This window comes from Loxodonta africana, chromosome 8 (assembly GCF_030014295.1).
Source record: "Loxodonta africana isolate mLoxAfr1 chromosome 8, mLoxAfr1.hap2, whole genome shotgun sequence".
NCBI classification, from domain to species: domain Eukaryota; kingdom Metazoa; phylum Chordata; class Mammalia; order Proboscidea; family Elephantidae; genus Loxodonta; species Loxodonta africana.
This window is the reverse complement of record NC_087349.1, coordinates 81,525,448-81,545,446: the sequence shown is the minus strand read 5'-3', so window position 1 is coordinate 81,545,446 and position 19,999 is coordinate 81,525,448.

The window sequence follows — 19,999 nt, the reverse complement described above, 5'->3', positions numbered from 1 at the left end:
TTTGGTTTACTAATACACTTGGCTTTTAGCCAAAAGATTGGTGGTTCTCGTCCACCCAGTGGTGCCTCAGAAGAAAGGCCTGGTGATCTAAAAAAAAAAAGTGATCTACTCTTGAATAATTAGCCACTGAAAGCCCTACGGAGCGCAGTTCTACTCTGACGCACAGGAAATTGGAATCGACTTGAGGGCAACTGGTCTTTTACTAACACTACAGACACACATTCCTTTAAAAGCCAAATTAACACTTTGTCCTGCTGCCTTATGAACCAGTATATATATCACATTACACAATCATAGGAAGTAAAATACTGTGCCCTGAAGTACACCAAAAATAAAAGGGCCACCTGTGTGGGCCTGGACATGGAAATAAGTGAAACCTTGAACATTTTCTGTAAGCCTTGCCCGCCTTGCGGAAACAACGTCATCTCTGACTTTTGTGAAGCTGCTGTGTGAAGATAGGCCACAACCTTTGTGGATATCAGAATCCTGTGAGAAAGGACTATAATAATAAAATAATATGTTTTATTAAAATAAAATAATAAAATTGCTCTTTTCCTACTAGGAAGTTGTTGAATACACTAATATAAACTTGAAAATATTGAGAGCTTTTTCTCCTTCAAATAACCTGTTGAGTTTATTTGTTTTGTTTTTGTGTGTGTGTGTGCGTGAGCCTTCTGATGTCTGAATCATTTGCACCGCTTTACCGGTAAACTTCACTTCTTCAAATATTTTTTGTCTGCAAGCCTTCTTTTGACAATCTTAAAACACATTAATTCTACCTCTAGTTCTATACCCAACACAATGCATGCATATGTTTAACAGATATGTATAAGACTGTTCACAGCAGATCATAAAGAAATGAATTGTGGTATAGAATGAATAACCGAATTGTGGCTCATTTGTTCAATGGAGTACTATACATCGTGAGAATTAATAATCTTTTGTTGCATGCCACAACATAGATTAAGTTCACAAATACAACTTTGAACAACGGAATCCAGGCATACAAAACTACATACTTTATTATTACATTTATATACAGTATAAAGCAAAATTTATCTATAGTGCCGGACATCAGGATGATGAGATAAAGGTTATCTTCAGTGGGGGATAATGATTAGAATGGAGTTTGAAGGGGGCTTCTCATGTACTGGTAATATTCTATTTTTGATTCAATGCTGGTTACACAGGTATGTTTACTTTATGAAAAGACATCAAGTTCTACACTGAAGATTTATGCACCTTTCTGTATTTATTTTGAAATGGCGGACACAAGTTGATGACGGAAAGACAAAAGGATATGACATGACACACTGGAGTGAGGGCCCGAGGAGCAGCTCAGGGCCCATAAGGTTCATTATGAGTGTTAGCCAGTCTGGTGCAGCGGAGAACAAAAGCTGTGTGTGTGGAAAATAAATAAATAAATAGCCAGATCACATTTCTTAGAATCTGACCCAACTCCCAAAATCCAAAAAGATTTTGGTCATGGATGGTGAGGATGGGTGTGGGTTTGATAATGGTATAAAATGGTCAGGAGAAACAGAATTAAATTCCAACAATAAGAAAGAGGCTTGGGGCTAAAGTGAGAGGAAGGCAATGGTAAGTGAATATCTTTGGTCATGGTTCCACCCTTGCCAAAGGATGGTGAGCAATAAATTTTCAGCTGCATTCTTGTCTCTTCTAATCTGTCCCGTGATTAAACTGATTAGCTTAACACATCACCTAAACATTTCATGTACGTGATGTCCTCAGTGGTGGGTGTGAATATAGCTGAAGCAGGTTGTACAACTGCAAGTTTACTAGTTAAAGTCTCTTGAGCATAGTATACATCTGAATGAATCATCACTTGTCATTGAGTATTTAATGAACAGCTTAGGCCCTGGGAAGATAGAATAAAAATTAAGACAGTAAGACACAATCCTATTCCTCAAAAGAGATGCAGAGATAAGACAACTGCATATAAAACCACTTAATGGATATAAGAGTAACATTCAACTGTCTGCCTTGTGTGAAGGGTTAACACCTGAGTACCCAGAAGAATATCTCGCTGAGTGAAGGGACACTGGAGAATTTTCCTGATGACACTGGATACATCTTTATACTACTGTAATGTTTAGATCATGGGTGGTATCAAATGTAAAATTTTTTCATAGGTATGAGGCTCAATTATTATTTTCCAACATACCTCACTGGGATCCCAGCTTGATGACCTTGAGCATCAAAGCCAATGAATCAAGGAACATGGATGATTCTAGGTATTGGAAATCATCTTGACCCAGTCCCTCTGGCAGCTTGGATATGAAAAGGAAGGTCAGTAATGCTTTGGGTCCCTGGTAACTTTGCTATGGGATACACCTTGCTGATCACAACACAGAGAGAAGATGCGTCCACTTTTTTACTTTGAAAGAGACCATTTTGCTGGCACGAGCCATGAGGATCAAAATGGTGCCAGAACTAGTGAATTTCCCAGTCTAAACCAGCACAACAAATGTCAGATGTGGAGTCCAGCTTTGAGGTGAGCATCTGGGTTTTCATTCTCCTGGTAGACAACAAGATTATGAGGAATAATTCATAAGTATACATAAGGGCCCCTGTCGATTTCCAGAAATATTTGGGATGAATAACTACAATACCTGCCTTCCTTTCAGTGGAGAGGCTCAGAGCATCAAAATTGGAGGCATTCATGTAAATGTTGCCTCATTCATTTGCTCAACAGATACTTATTGAAAATCTGTTCCCTGCCGGGCATGATTCCCGTCCCTGGATACTAAAAAAAACCCAAAACCCATTGCCTTTAAGTGAATTCTGACTCAAAGTAACTCTATAGGACAAAACAGAACTGCCCTATGGGGTCTCCAAGACTGTAAATCTTTACGGAAGTGGACTGCCACATCTTTCTCCTGAGGAGCAGCTCATGTGTTTAAACTGCCAACGTTTCAGTTAGCAGCCAAGCACTTAACCATTGCACAACCAGGGCTCCTTAGAATAGCAAACGATACAGAGGAGGGGCCTGCTTTCAAAGAGATTATATCCGAGTGGAGGGAGAAAGAATGCAAACATGAATACACATACGAAAGCTTAGGAAAAGGGCTCTAGAGAAAAAATAAAATGGCAATGCATGAAGAGTGTCTGGGTAGGATGGATCCTTTAGCCCGATGAGGGGGAAAAGAAACAGCACAGCCTTAAGAAGGCTGGGACATGCTAGTTACAGCAGCACTGGAGAATTCACTTATTTCTAGGTCAGTGTTGAACTTAATAGACAACTGTCACCAAGGGTTCTTGGGGAAGTCTTACAGCCTCTGATGTAAGCTAATGGATGTACTGGATTGGAAAGAGGAAGAGAATTCTAGAAACTGTGCAAAGTCAGTGCTGCTTTTACATTGATAACGTGTCTGAGGACAACTGATCCAAAGATACTCCCAAGTTCCACCCACCAAAAAAACAAACAAAAAACAAATCAGTCGTTGACAAGTTGATTATGACTCATGGCAACATCACTGTGTGTCAGAGGGTTTTCAGTGGCTAATTTTTTGGAAGTAGATTGCCTGGCTTTTCTTCTGAGGTTCCTTTGGGTAGACTTGAACCACTATCCTTTTGGTTAGCAGCCAAGTACCACCCAGGCACATGAAAAGTTGAAATAGTCCCTGAATCCTGTGTGGTTCTGCAGCTCTAACCACGCACTGAAATGCCATTACCAATGCAGACACATTGAATCCTACTACAGAGCCCTCGTGCTTTGGTGGAAAGAGCCCAGGCCCAGAGTTTGAAGACGTGAGTTCAGATTCGAGCTCTGCCTGTCTAAACCAAATAAACTTAGACAAGCTACCTAGCTTTCTGAGTCACAGGTTCTTCATCTATAAACAAGAATGATGACACTAAGATCCCAGAGTTATTCCAATGCTCACATGAGACCAGTCCATATGAAAATGTTTTGTTAATTCCAAAACATAGTGCAAATATTTATAATCAGAATTTATTCACTCTGAATCAAATTCAGCCCCAAAGTGGACTGACTACCCTCTTGAATATCCTTTCTGTCCTCTCGCTATGAACTGCCAACCGAGACTAGCTGACTAGCATTGTTTGATGAGGTGTCCAACTATTGGCTTCTCTCCAAAGGGACAAACTTTCAACTTCTTGATTCAGTTGCTATGTTCATCCAGTGCCTCAGTCACAAATCCAGGGCATGAATCCAGTCAGCCCTAAGCAATTTCCAATAGAAATAATAGAACCACACCTCTGTTCCTTCACCTCTGCTTCCAATAGAGCCTGTGGCCATTCTTGACTTATCATTTAGTGTCTTCAAGGGAGAGGGAGGAGGGCTAGAGTGGGAATGTTCCTTGTGACAGTGGCCAAAGACCACAGCAGTTCGAATTGACACACTGATAAACAGTCCCACCTTAGGTCATTCTTTTATGCCTCACTGTCTTCCTCAAGGGGTCCTTTTTTTTGGAGAATCTGTGAGTGACTACTTCCCCCCAAATTAATCACAACATTACCCACCTCTGGAAGCAAGGCACACTTGGACAGTGCAACTTTATAATGAACCTTGCCCTTTTTAGCATTAAATGATTGTAATGCAAAGAACTGCATCTCCGTAAGTGGTTCAAACCAGATATGAGTAAGCAGGGGTTGCTAGGCCACATGTAGCCTGCTCAGCTTTGTAATAAGATCCATGATCTATCTCAAACGGTTGGGTTTTGGCATCTGGCCCTTCTGAGAAGGTGTGGCATCTGGGCTCACCATTCACCTGATGTAAAAAAATGCCACAAATTCAGTGGCTTAAAATAGCACAAATTTATTCTCATGTGGTTCTAGAAGTCATAAATCCAAAATGAGTTTTATGGGGCAAAAATCAGGGTATCAGCAGGACTGTGTGTCTTCTGGTGGCTCCAGGAGAGAATTCGCTCCTTGCCTCTCAGCTTCTAGAGGTTGCCAGCATTCATTGATTCATGGTCACATCACTCCAAGCTCTGCTTCTGCGGTTACATCACCTTTTTCTACTATTCATGCTGATCTCCTGTCTCCCTCTTATATGAACCCTCGTGATTACATTAAGCTCACCCAGATAATCCAGGATAATCTCCCCATTTCAAGATTCTTAATCACATCTGCAAAACCCTTTTTGCCATATAAGGTAACATTCACATATTCCTGAGATTAGGACATGGATATCTTTGCGGAGCCATAATTCAGTCTACCTTACTTGGGTTGCCTGGTTCAAATCAGCCTGCCTGCTGAGGCTGAGAGGAAATCTTTCAGGGGAGAGGAAGGTCGAGACTGGTTAACAATTGAACAGAGGTAACCGCATTTTCTCCCTTTCTCTACTCCAACACTTTAACTAGTTCTTGACATACAATAAATTCATTGCCATCAAGTTGACTGCAGCTCATAGTGACTCTATAGGACAAAACAGAACTGCACCACAGGATTTCCAAGGCTGTAAATATGGAAGCAGACTCCCATATCTTTCTGCCGTGAAGCTGCTGGTGGGTTCTAACCGCTGACCTTTCAGTTAGCAGTTGAACGCTTAACTACTGTGCCACCAGGGCTCCTATTGACATGCACTAGGTGCTAAGAATGACCAAGATTGCTAGTCATCCCCCAACATGCATTTTACATTTTGTCCTTTGCTAATGGAGTCTCTGAATTTAGCTAAGCACACAGCTGCTTACTGTTAGATGTTTTCAAGTCCTGGCTAATGGGAGCAGAAGAGATGTGTGCAGTGGGAACTTACTCCAGGAGTAAAGCAGTAAACTCTTCTTTCCCTTCACGTCCACTTTCTGCTAGCTGTAACCTAGGTGTGACAACGGGAGCCAAAACCACCGCGTTAGAGCATGAGATGGAAGTCACGAGCTCAGGATCAGTGAGGTCAAAGGAGCCTGGGTCCTGACATGGTACAACTGTCCTATCAGCCTTGGAGAGTTTACACTCAGACTCTTTACCAACAACTAAATTAGAAAGCAATAAACTTCGCTTTTGTTTGAGCCTTTGTTATAGTAGCTGAACTCATATCCTAACATGGTCCTCAATGTATGAACTCAATAATGAAACAAAGTAGTGATCTTATACAGACCATTCTGCCTCTCTGAACCTTAGTTTCATTACCTGCATAACAGAAATCATAATAATATGCAACCTCATATGTTATTAAATATTGAAAGAGAAGGAACATGTGGACATCATCTGTGAACTGTAAGGCACTTTGTAACTACAAGGTTTGAAAGGTTAAAATGCAATTTCTTATTCCTTTTCCAATATGCTTGACTTTTTACCATTTTACTGTCTTAAAATTAGGCTCTGCCAATTTTCTCATTGACTTTTATTCATTCAATGAATTTCATTTAATCATAAAATTATGTTTATTTTTCATAAAAAAAAATGAGGCCCATTAATTTTTACTTTTCTGAATTAGCCTTTGTAAAAATGTTTAGTCACCACAGGCTTGTAATTGTTAGCTGCCATCCAGTCTAATCTTTATGGAAGCAGTTTGCCAAGCCTTTGTTTTGCAGAGCAGCTAGGTAGGTTCAAACAACCAACCTTTAGATTAGCTGCCTATTGCAAACCGTTTGCACCAGCCAGGCTCCTTACCACAGGCATAAACAATATCAATTCCGTCAACGACTATGTGTAAGAGAACACGATCACCCAGCTGCAGATTCGGCATGAATAACTTTAAAGGGGAATTTTTGAAACTGAGTGTTGGGTAGGATTAGAGGTCAAGTTATAGGAACTAGGACTGGCTGCTCATGGAGTGTGAAAGTGGCAAATAACCAACCCTTTTCTGGAGACTCTCTGGCCTTTGATGTTCCTGAGTAATGCATTCTATCTTCCAGCTTCGGATCTCCGGAACTCTGGATTAAGCCGCAGTTTAAATTCTGTATTCAGAACATGCTTAGAGCAGAGTTTGAAGAGCACACTTAGAAAAGGAGGCAGGCAGCTACTGGGCCTGCTCTTCTAGGGTCTCAGGGCCGTTTGGGTCTGGCTCTGTGACTGTCACTGTCTTCTGTCCTCTTGGGGTTCGACGGCCCAAAGAGGAATTCCACGAACCCCTCCCATTGCTGTTTTGGCTTATCTGTATCTTTCCTCTTCCTTCCTTCCCACTCTACCTTCTGTGAGACCAGAGAGGTAGAAGAATCAAATGTCCATTTAGGAACCAAAGAAACAGGGTAATATTGAACTCATATTTCGGAATCAGTACTACTTAAGTAAAGGCTTTATCAAAGTAAAGACTTCATCAATGTTTACCATGATGGGAGAGTAAGCGTATGGTTCTTTTTGTTATCTTCTCGTTCTTACGTGTAAGGCTCACACTTGTCTTTCTTAACATTAGTGCTTCATTGACAAATTTTACCAGGTTTTTGTGCAAAAAAATTAAGACAACTCTTAATAAGCAGTTGAATTTCAAATTTACCCCTCAGTGATCACAAGGAGCTTTGTGCTGTCCCTTTGTGTTTGATTGATGTTGGGCACCTTTCGAGAGCTGTTACAGATACAAAGGGTTGTTCCCCTGGTTGAGTAACATACTGGTGTATGCAAAGCCACCCGGTACACTGCAGTTACAAACTGGAGGCTCAGAATTCGTGCATGAACCACTTCCTTTATGAGTTACTGGGCTTTATTCACAACTTTTCTCATTGGAAGGGCTGCATCTCAGGCTCTACATTTAATAATGGTGATAGTCATAATAACTATAATAATGCAGCATTACTTTCTAATTACAAAGAAAATTTCTTCTAAAGAGCTCAAAGCACTTCACAGACATTATCTCATTCATTGTCATAACCTCTCTGTGCTGCTTACCGGTCACTACTACGGTCATAGTAACAAGAGGGCCGTGTTCCACCTCTTGATGCTCTTGGAAGGCAAGGATGGCAAGGAGAACCTTAGGGCTTCCCAAACTCTGGACGAAACTTTCAGTTGTTTCTGAATAGTCTTTTTTATGTAACTTTAGACATCAGTAGCGGGAGATATAGCTTCACATGCCAATTGCACCTGATAAAAGAGAAACTTCACAGTTTCAGCAGTAGGTTTCTTTGATTCAGCCCCTTCTACAGACAAAATGCTTTGCATTCTATGTCAGTAGGGAATCTACCAAATGGAAAGTTCACCCTAATCATAATGAGCTGCTTTTGGTGCCACTGCACATTGTTGCACCGAATGTATTGACCCATTCCCCAGAAGAGGGGCATCCAACTCTGGCTTGCGGGCCAAATCTAGCCTGCTTCCTATTTAGTGCTAAAAATGGTTTTAAAATTTTAAAATGGTTACATGTTTAATGGCTATCTAAGTCCCTACATAATATCCCAGATTTTTCCCTTTGGGCAGCAAAGCCTAAAGTATTTATTAAAAAATATTAGGTAGTCCTTTATTTAAAAAGTTTGTTAACATCTACTGCAGAGAAGTTCATATCTTCAAGCCATTGCAATGCAACAGAATTCCTGAGATAGTCTCCCTTGTGTTTAACTGTATGTATCTGCTTGTGTCTGGCCTGTTTTCTTTTTACTAGAAAAAGGGATTAAAAGCATAGTGATAACACACCTTGGCGATTTTTTCTGGCCTCTAAGGTCAGTGAATAAGCAATGGGGTATGGTTGTGTTGACTTATTAATATCCACATTTTTTTTTTTTTTTTTTTTTAAATCTCTGAGCTCTGGATTAAGGCCAAAGCGTAAATTCTCAGGCATTTAATGTTCAGAACCTGCTTAGAGACAAAGCTTGATAAGCATCTCCAAGGACAAGACAAGTTGTTTGATGGGCCTGATCTTCCAAGTTCAAAAGGAATTATTGATTCTGTCTCTGTGGTTGACACTGACTTTCTGGCCTCCCGGCTCTCCAGGTACCCTTCAGGTTGGTGTTTTAATTACTTGTTATTCTCTCTGTTCATTCCTTCCCACTCTCCCCGCTATTCAACCAAAAATGTGACAGAATAAAATTAAAATTTGGGAATCAGATAATATTGGTTACCTTTCTATTTTGAAGTCAGCCTTATTTTAGTGACCAGCTTACAACTATTTAGTAAAGTGGAAGAGTGGTTGTACCCACTGACTTTTGGGTCATGCCTTCTGTTGGCTGCACCCTAAGTGGTAAGAAGAGTTAGTCTCTGACAATGAAGGAAACAAAGGCAAGGTTGAGCACATGTTTTCCAGGCACAGCAGGTTGGGACGAGTATGGTGCAACAACAAATCCAACCCTACTTGTGAACCTGGGAAGTGAATACCGTGGACAGAGTTTACCTTGTCCCCTCTCCTGTTACAGAGCAAATAGGGGTGAGTTGACACACGGTTGCTGGAGGAGTCATTACTCGACAGAACAAAACCATTGCATGTGACTTTGAGAATCATGCTGGCTGTAAAAGGGGTTAGTCACCAGTCATGGTACCCTGTAAACCAAAATGTGGCTAGATAACAGAAGACTAAAAAAACCAATTGCAAAAATAATAATTGGAAATCAATGTTAAAATTCTATTTGAAGCTTTATAAAATAACCCTTGACAGTCACATTCACCCTTGGTTTTGCCAACGAACACCTTTTTTTCTTTTTCCTTCTTATCTTGGGCATTTGTTTAGGAGGATGGTTTTCTAACTTGAAACCGACAGCCAAGCTGCCTGAAACAGCATCTGTGAGTCTGCGTTCCTCCCCAAGAAGCAGAACTGTGTCTGTAGTATACTTCCAGCATATGTGGACTGAGCTCGTAATACATGTATTATAGAGCAGAGCTACAATTCATCTTAATGATGGTATGTGAAAGAACATCTCAGCAGGGCACCTTAATGAAATGACAATTGGTTGAAGACTTAGAAGATTAAAAATACCCAAGACTTTCAGAAGCCATATCTACTCTCATTTGGATCCATTAAGAGATAGCGAGAAATGATATTCTCTGCCAAACAACAAGAGAGCTTACCGCAAATAGAGTAAAATTTCTTCTAATATCCATTTCAAGGTTGAAGTCACTAGAAAATGTTTAAGCAGGAAAACTAAAATGATGAACCAAATTTTCAAGTTTGAATGTATCATATAGAAAATTTTCTGGCAGGAACTTCCTAATGGGTGGACCGAAACAATGCCAAAAATATTTAGGTCCTCTTAAGATAAAACACTTGTAATTCTCTCTATGGAACAGAGACTCTTGGTCAAGCCCTGTTTTGGGCACAGTATTTATATTCTTTCATTTGGCCCTGAGAACAGTCTTATGGGGCAGCTAGCATTAAACCCACAACACTGATGAGAAAACTAAGGCTTAGAGATATTAAGTAAATTGACTGGAGTTTGTAGCAGTCAAGGCTACACTGTTATTAAGGCATAACTATAATTTCATACCAAAAGCAAGGTCATATTGTATGTTCCATTTTACAATCATCACATTAATCAATATTACAAAGATAAAATTTGTAGTCAGACAAAGCATTCTTTTCTAAATCCAACACATCAAACTAAAAGCAGCATATTTGATGACAAGAATCATGAATTCTTTACCTTCATTTCAGTCACTCTGAATAACTAGATACAGTTATTCCCCACCTCAGTTTCCCCGAGAAAAAAATCTTTCGAAAGTACTAACATCATTGAGTTACTACTTATTCCAAGTATTGTGCTAACCAGTTTCAAATGCATTGTTCTTGTTAGGTACCACTGAGTCAGTCCTGACTCATAGCAACCTTATGTACAACAGAATGAAACACTACCTGATCCTGCGCCATCCTCACAATCGCTGTTATCCTTGAGCCCGCTGTTGCGGCCCCTGTGTCAATCCATCTCTTTGAAGGTCTTCCTCTTTTTCACTGACCCTCTACATTACCAAGCACGATGTCCTTCTCCAGAGACTGATTCCTCCTGACAACATGTCCAAAGTACGTGAGATGTAATCTCACCATCCCTGCTTCTAAGGAGCATTCTGGTTGTACTTCTTCCAAGACGGATTTGTTCATTCTTTTGGCAGTCCATGGTATATTCAATATTCTTCACCAACACAACAATTTAAAGGTATCAATTCTTCTTCTGTCTTCTTTATTCATCGTCCAGCTTTTGCATGCATTTGAAGCAATTGACAATACCATGCCTTGGATCAGGCGCACCTTAGTCTTCAAGAAAACATCTTTGCTTTTTAACACTTTAAAGAGGTCCTGTGCAGCAGATTTGCCCAATGCAATGTGTCTTTTGATTTCTTGACTGCTGCTTCTATCGCTGTTGATTTTAGATCCAAATAAAATTAAATCCTTGACAACTTCAACCTTTTCTCCGTTTATCATGATTTTGCTCATTGGTCCAGTTGTGAGGATTTTCGTTTTCTTTATGTTGAGGTGCAATCGTACTGAACGCTATGTTCTTTGTTCTTCATCAGTAAGTGCTTCAAATCCTCTTCGCTTTCAGCAAGCGAGGTTGTGTCATCTGCTTAACGCAGGTTGTTAATAAGTCTTCCTCCAATCCTGATGCCGCTGTCTTCTTCATATAGTCCAATTTCTCAGACTATTTGCTCAGCGTACAGATTGAATAAATATGGTGAAAGGATACAACCCTTACACACACCTTTCCTAACTTTAAAACATGCTGTATATCCTTGTTCTGTTCAAGCAACTTCCTATTGATCCATGTACGGGATACTCATGAGCACAATTAAGTGTTCTGAACTTCCCATTCTTCACAATGTTATCCATAATTTGTTGTGATCCACACAGTCAAATGCCTTTGCATAATCAATAAAACACAGGTAAACATCTTTCTGGTATTCTGTGCTTTCAGCCAGGATCCATCTGACATCAGCAATGATATCCCTGGTTCCATGTCCTCTTCTGAATCCAGCTCAAATTTCTGGCAGTTCCCTGTTGATATACTGCTTCAACTGCTTTTGGATGATCTTCAGCAAAATTTTACTTGTGTGTGACATTAATGGTATTGTTTGATAATTGCCACACTTAGTTGAATGGCCAGTTAGCTGTCTCCCAAATTTCCTGGCATAGACGAGTGAGGACTTCCAGAGCCGCATCCATTTGTTGAAACATCTCAGTTGATATTCCATCAATTCCTGGAGCCTTGTTTTTCGCCAATGCTTTCAGTGCAGCTTGGACTTCTTCCTTCAGTACTATGGGTTCTTGATCATATGCCAACTCCTGAAACGGTAGTATATTGACCAATTCTTTTTGGTATAGTGACTCTGTATTCCTTCCGTCTTCTTTTGATGTTTCCTGCTTCGTTCAATATTTTCCCCATAGAATCCTTCAATATTCCAACTCAAGGCTTGGAATTTTTCTTTAGTTCTTTCTGCTTGAGAAATGCAGAGCATGTTCTTCCATCTTGGTTTTCTATCTCCAGCTCTTTGCACGTCACTGTAATACTTTACTTTGTCTTCCCCAGCTGCCCTTTGAAGTCTTCTGTTCAACTCTTTTACTTCATCATTTCTTCCTTTCGTTTTAGCTACTCAACATTCAAAAGCAAGTTTCAGAGTCTCTTCTCACAACCATTTTGTTTTTTTTTTCTTTCCTGTCCTTTTAATGACTTTTTGTTTTCTTCATGTATGATGTCATTTCACAATTCATCTGGTCTTCAGTCATTAGTGTTTAACACGTCAATTCTATTCTTGAAATTGTCTCTAAATTCAGGCGGGAACTACTCAAGGTTGTACTTTGGCTTTAGTGGACTTGTTCTAATTTTCTTCAGTTTCACCTTGAACTTGCATATGAGCAATTGATGGTCTATCCTGCAGTTGGCCCTTGGCCTTGCTCTGACTGATGATATTGAGCTTTTCCATTGTCTCTTTGCACAGATGTTGTTGATTTGATTCCTGTGTATTCCACCTAGCAAGGTCCACATGTATAGTTGCCGTTTGTGTTGTTGAAAAAAGGTATTTGCAATGAAGAAGTTGTTGGTCTTGCAAAATTCTATTGTGTGATCTCCAACATCCTTTCTATCACCAAGACCATATTTTCCAACTACCGATCCTTCTTTTTTGTTTCCAACTTTTGCATTCCAATCACCAGTAATTACCAATGCATCCTGATTGCATGTTCAATCAATTTCAGACTGCAGAAGTTAGTAAAAATCTTCAGTTTTTTCTTCTTTGGCCTTAGTGGTTGGTGCATAAATCTGAACAATAGTCATATTAACTGGCCTTCCTTGTAGGTGTATGGATATTATCCTACAGTGTTATACTTCAGGATAATTCTTGAAATGTTCTTTTTGATGATGAATGCAACACCATTCTTCTTCAAGTTGTCATTCCCAGCATAGTACACTATAAAAAAAAAAAAAATGATTGTCCAATTCAGAATGGCCAATACCAGTCTGTTTCAGCTAACTAATGTCTAGGATATTGATCTTTATGCATTCTATTTTATTTTTGATGATTTCCAATTTTCCTATATTCATACTTGGTACATTCCATGTCCTGATTATTAATGGATTTTTGCAGCTGTTTCTTCTCACTTTGAGTCTTGCCATATCAGCTAGTATCCCAGCTTTGGGGAGGGAATAAACAAACAAACAAACAAACAAGCAGGAAAAAAGAAACCACCAGCTCCCCTAAGCTGGAAGTTCAGGGCTAACTGCTCAAACCAGTCTTGAGGCTTTAAAAAATTACCACACACCCTAAGCTGAGAACTCAGGGTAGGCACTGCTCCTTTTTAGGCACAGGCATAAGGGGTCCATGAACTTTGAATGCCTTTCACCCCTGCCTAGACCTGCGTGGGCCCATTCAACAGCGTAGGCCCTCATTAACATAATGCAATGGGGTATATACCTGAAGCCTATTTTTAACTGCAACAGCTAAGGGGAGTGGCAGATTTGTGACACTTGACACTGCCCTGCTTATTAAGCAGGGTCTTCACCTATCCACAGCAGAGGCCTGAGGACTGCTGGCTCCACCCACTCCACCTAGCTGCCTATAACAGGTATCCAAGAATAAGTAGTGTCTCCTCGTCCGTACACCCAACAGCATTCAGTGCCCAAAGTCCAGCTACAAAACCCACCCACCAATGCACTCTAGAGGACAGGGACATGCCTTCCACTAGGCACTCAGGGGCAGCCATCGGCCCCCTACCTTGCTCAGCACATAACCCCCTACTGCAGCCAGATACTTGCGCCAGCTTCAGTCACCCCTATGTAGTCCTGCCCATCTAGGACCGTACACGAGAGCCTGGACCACACACTCAGTGATGGATGACCTGGACACCTGAGCAAAATTTACACAAGAAAAGTAAATGGATTCATGGGCTCACATATCTAGTAGAAGCTCTAACCACCTGGTGACAGGACATGAGAGCTTCAAAACACTGATTATGAAAGTACTCATATGCCCAGCCTATATGGGCATATCAAAACAAAACAAGAAGCTAGGACACAGTAAGCAAACATGCAATAAATAAGTACAATTACTTATTGATGGCTCAGGGGCAACAGTCAATATGAAATCACATAAAGAGACAGACCATGGGGGCTCCCTCAAGCAACCAAAACAAAGAACCATGAAACCTCCAGGAGGAAGAGAAAGCCTTGGAATTACCAGAGGTAGAATTCAAAAGTTTGATATACAGATCTCTTCAAGTGATCAGGAAGGTGATCACGCAAAACTCAGACCAAGCCAAAGAACACACACACGAAGCAATAGAGGAATATAGGAAAGCTATACAAGAGCAAAATGATAAATTTAACAGACGGACAGAATCCATAGACAGACTCCATATAGAAATCCAAAAGAATAACAATAAAATTTCAGAATTAGACAACTCAATAGAAAGTCATAAGAGCAGAATTGAGGCAATGGAAGTCAGAATTAGTGCGACTGAAGATAAAGCACTTGACTAATTTATTTGAGGAAAAATCAGATAAAAGAATTTTAAAAAATGAAGAAATCCTAAGAATTATGTGAGACTCTATCAAAAGGAATAACCTGTGAGTGATTGGAGTACCAGAACAGAGAGGATAACAGAAAATACAGAGAGAATTGTTGAAGATTTGTTGGCAGAAAATTTCCCTGATGTCATAAAAGACAAGAAGATATCTGTCTTAGTCATCTACTGCTGCTATAACAAATACCACAAGTGGATGGCTTTAACAAACGTAAGTTTATTCTCTCACAGTCTAGTAGGCTACAAGTCCAAATTCAGGACCCTGGCTCCAGAGGAATCCTTTCTACCTGTATTTGCTCTGGAGGCAGGTCCTTGTCAACAGTCTTCCCTTTGTCTGGGAGCATCTCAGTGTAGGAACCTCAGGCCCAAAGGGCGTGCTCTGCTCCCAGCACTGCTTTCTTGGTGGTATGAGGTCGCCAAGTCTCTGCTTGCTTCTCTCTTTTATATCTCAAAAGAGATTGGCTTAAGACACTATCTAATCTTGTAGATCTTATCAATATAACTGCTGCTAATCTATCTTACTACATCATAGTGATAGGATTTACAACACACAGGGAAATCACATCAGATGATAAAATGGTAGACAGTCATACAATACTGGGAATCATGACCTAGCCAACTTGACAGATATTTTGGGGGGACACAATTCAATCCATGACATTATCTATCCAAGAAGCACATTGAACCCCACCCAGGGTAGGTCCCCAAAGAAAGTCACCAAGACATATTATAATCAAACTTGCCAAAACCAAAGATACACAGAGAATTTTAAGAATGGCTAGGGATAAACGAAAATCCTCTACAAAGGAGAGTCAATAAGACTAAGCGCGGAATATCAGCAGAAACCATGCAGGCAAGAAAGGGTTGGGATGACATATATAAAGCCTTGAAAAAAAAATTGCCAGCCAAGAATTATATTTCCAGCAAAACTGTCTCTCAAATAATGAAGGCAAAATTAGGGCATTTCCAGATAAAGAGAAGTAAAGGGAATTTGTAAAAACCAAACCAAAATTACAAGAAATATTAAGGGGATTTCTCCAGCTACAGAATCAATAATTTCAGATAACAATCCAAGAACAGAACATAAGATAGAACAACCAGATATCAACCCAGATAAGGAAGTTGCAAAAATAAGCAAGATAAGGAAGTTGCAAAAATAAGCAAAAGCTAAAACACCGAAAATAGGGAAATAGAGATGCCACTATGTAAAAGATGACAACAATAAAACAAAAAGAGGGACTAAATAGTGTAGTCATAGAACTCTCATATGGAGGGGAAGTTAAGGTGATATCAAGAAATAAAAGATTCGCTTAAACTTAGAAAAGTACAGATAAATTTTAAGGTAGCCACAAAGGAAATTAACAAACCTACACATCGAAATAAAAAAAAAGAAAAAATAGACTCGGCAAATTAAAATCAACAACAATGAAAAAGAAAATACATAAAGAAAAATGACTCAGCATAGATGATTAAGTGCAACAAATAAACTATCAACATCACACACAGAAAAAATACATCAAAATGACAGCACTAAACTCTTACCAATCAATAATCATACTGAATGTAAATGAACTAAATGCTCCAATAAAGAGACAGAGAGTGGCAAAATGGATTAAAAAAACAGGATCCGTCTATACACTGCCTACAAGAGACATACCTTAGGCTCAAAAACACAAACTAAAACCCAAAAGATGGAAAAAAAAACATAACAAGCAAGAACAATAAAAAAACAGCAGGAGTGGCAATATTAATTTCTGGCAAAATACACTTTAAAGCAAATCTACCACAAAGGATAAGGAAGGATACTGTATAATGATTAAAGGGTTAGCCACCAGAATGACACAACCATAATAAATATTTATGCACCCAATGACAGGGCTCCAAAATACATAAAACAAACTCTAACAGCATTGAAAAGAGAAATAGACAGCTTCACAATAGTAATAGGATACTTCAACAAACCACTTTAGGTAAAGGACAGAACATCTAGAGAGAAGCTCAGTAAAGACCCGGGAGATCTAAATGCTACAATCAGCCAACTTGATCTCATAGACATATACAGAACACTCCACCCAACAGCAGCCAAGCATACTTTCTTTTCCAAAGCACATGGAACATTCTCTAGAATGGACTGCATACTAGGCCACAAAGCAAGACATAACAGGATCCAAAACATTAAAATGTTACAAAAAATCTTTTCTGACCATATAGCCATGAAAGTAGAAATCAGTAACAGAAAAAGCAAGGGAAAAAAGTCAAACACATGGAAACTGAACAACACCTTGCTCAAAAACTACTGGGTTATAGAAGAAATCAAGGAAGGAATAAAGAAATTCACATAATCAAATGAAATTGAAAACACATCCTACCAGAACTTTCAGGACACAGCAAAAGCAGTACTGAGAGGTCAGTTTATAGCAATAAATGCACACATCCAAAAAGAAGAAAGGGCCAAAATAAAAACATTAACCCCACAAGCTGAACAACTAGAGAGAAGCAAAAGAAGCCCTTGGGCACCAGATAAAAAGAAATAATAAAAATTAGAGCTGAAAGAAATGAAACAGAGAATATGAAAACAATTGATAAGAGTCAACAAGGCCAAATTTTGGTTCTTTGAAAAGACCAACAAAATCGATAAGCCGCTGGCCAAACTGACAAAAGAAAAACAGGAGGAAACAAATAACCCAAATAAGAAATGAGATGGATGATATCACAACAGACCCAAATGAAATTAAAAGAATCATAACAGAATACTATGAAAAACTGTACTCCAATAAATCTGAAAATCTAGAGGAAATGGGCAAATTTCTAGAAACACACTACCTTCCTAAACTAACAGAAACTGAGGTAGAACAACTAAATAAACCTATAACAAAAGAAGAGATTGAACATGTTATTGAAAAAACTCCCAACAAAAAAAAGCCCTGGCTCTGAAAGCTTCACTGGAGAATTCTACCAAATTTCCAGAGAAGTTAACGGCAGTACTACTAAAGGTATTTCAGAGCATAGAAAAAGATGAAATACTCCTGAAACCATTCTATGAAGCCAGCATAACCCTGATGCCAAAACCAGGTAAAGACACCACAAAAAAAGAAAATTACAGACTTATATCCCTCACGAACATAGATGGAAAAACCCTCAACAAAATTCTAGCCAACAGAATTCAACAACATATCAAAAGAATAATTCACCGTGAGCAAGTGAGATTCATATCAGGAATGCAGGGATGGTTCAACACCGGAAAAAAACAATCCATGTAATCTATCACATAAATAAAGCGAACGATAAGAATGACCTAATCTTATCAATTGAAGCAGAAAAGGCATTTGACAAAGCCCAACATGCATTCATGATAAAAACTTTCAGCAAAATAGGAATAGAAGGGAAATTCCTAGACATAATAAAAGGCATTTATACAAAGCCAACAGTCAACATCATTCTAAATGGACAGAGTCTGAAAATGTTCCCCTTGAGAATGGGAACCAGACAAGGATACGCTTTACCACCACTCTTATTCAACATTGTTCTGGAGGTCCTAGCTGGAGCAATTAGGCTAGAGAAAGAAATAAAATGCATCCAAACTGATAAGAAAGAAGTCAAAGTATGGCTATTTGCTGATGATATGATCTTATACACAGAAAACCCCAAAGAATCCACAAGAAAACTGCTAGAACTAGTAGAAGATTTTAGCAAAGTATCAGATACAGGATAAACATACAAAAATCAGTTGGATCCCTCTATGTCAACAAAGAAAACTTCGAAAAGGAAATCACCAAATCAATACCATTTACAATAGCCCCCAAGAAGACAAAATACTTAGGAATAAATCTAACCAGAGATGAAAAAGACCTATGCAAAGAAAACTACAAGATGCTACTGCAATAAACCAAAAGAGACCTATATAAGTGGAAAAACATGCTTTCCTCATGAATAGGAAGACTCAACATTGTGAAAATGTCAACTGTACCAAAATGATCTACAGATACAATGCAATCCCAATCCAAATTCCAATGGCATTTTTTAATGAGATGGAGAAACAAATCACCAACTTCACATGGAAAGGGAAGAGGCCCCTAATAAGTAAAACATTACTGAAGAAGAACAAGGTGAGAGGTCTCAAACTACTTGATTTCAGAACTTATTACACCGTGTTGGTAGTCAAAACAGCCTGGTACTTGTACAACAGATAAATAGACAAATGGAACAGAATTGAGAATCCAGATGTAAATTCATCCACCTATGAGCAGCTGATATTTGACAAAGGCCCAAAATCCGTCAGATGGGGAAAAGACAGTCTCTTTAACAAATGGTGCTGGCATAACTGGATATCCGTCTCCAAAAAAAATGAACCAAGACTCATACCTCACAGCATGTACAAAAACTAACTCAAAATGGATAAAAGACATAAATATAAAATATAAAATGATAAAGATAATGGAAGAAAAAATAGGGACAATGCTAGGAGCCTTAATTCAGAATATAAAACGTAACTATAAATGTATAAACACCAGAAGGGAAACTAGATAACTGGGAGCTCCTAAAAATCAAACACTTATGCTCATCAAAATACTTCACCAAAAGAATAAAAAAGACAACCTACAAACTGGGAAGAAATTTTTGGCTACGACATCCAATCAGGGTCTAATCTCTAAAATCTACAAGATACTGCAACACCTCAGCAACAAAAAGACAAATAACCCAATTAAAAAATGGGCAAAGGATATGAAAAGGTATTTCACCAATGAAGACATTCAGGCAGCTAACAGATGCATGAGGAAATTCTCACAATCATTGTCCATTAGAGAAATGCCAATCGAAACTACAGTGAGATTCCATCTCATCCCAACAAGGCTAGCACTAATCCAAAAAAAACAAAATAATAAATATTGGAGAGGTTGTAGAGAGACTGAAACACGCACTGCTGATGGGAAAGTAAAATCGCACAACTTTGGAAACTGAGTTGGCACTTCCTTAAAAAGCTAGAAATAGAAGTACCATATGATCCAATCCTACTCCTTTGAATATATCCTAGAGAAATTAGAGCTGTCATATGAATAGATAAACGCACACCCATGTTCATTGGAGCAGTATTCACAATAGCAAAAAGATGGAAACAACCTAGATGCCCATTAACAGATAAATGGATAGACAAATTGT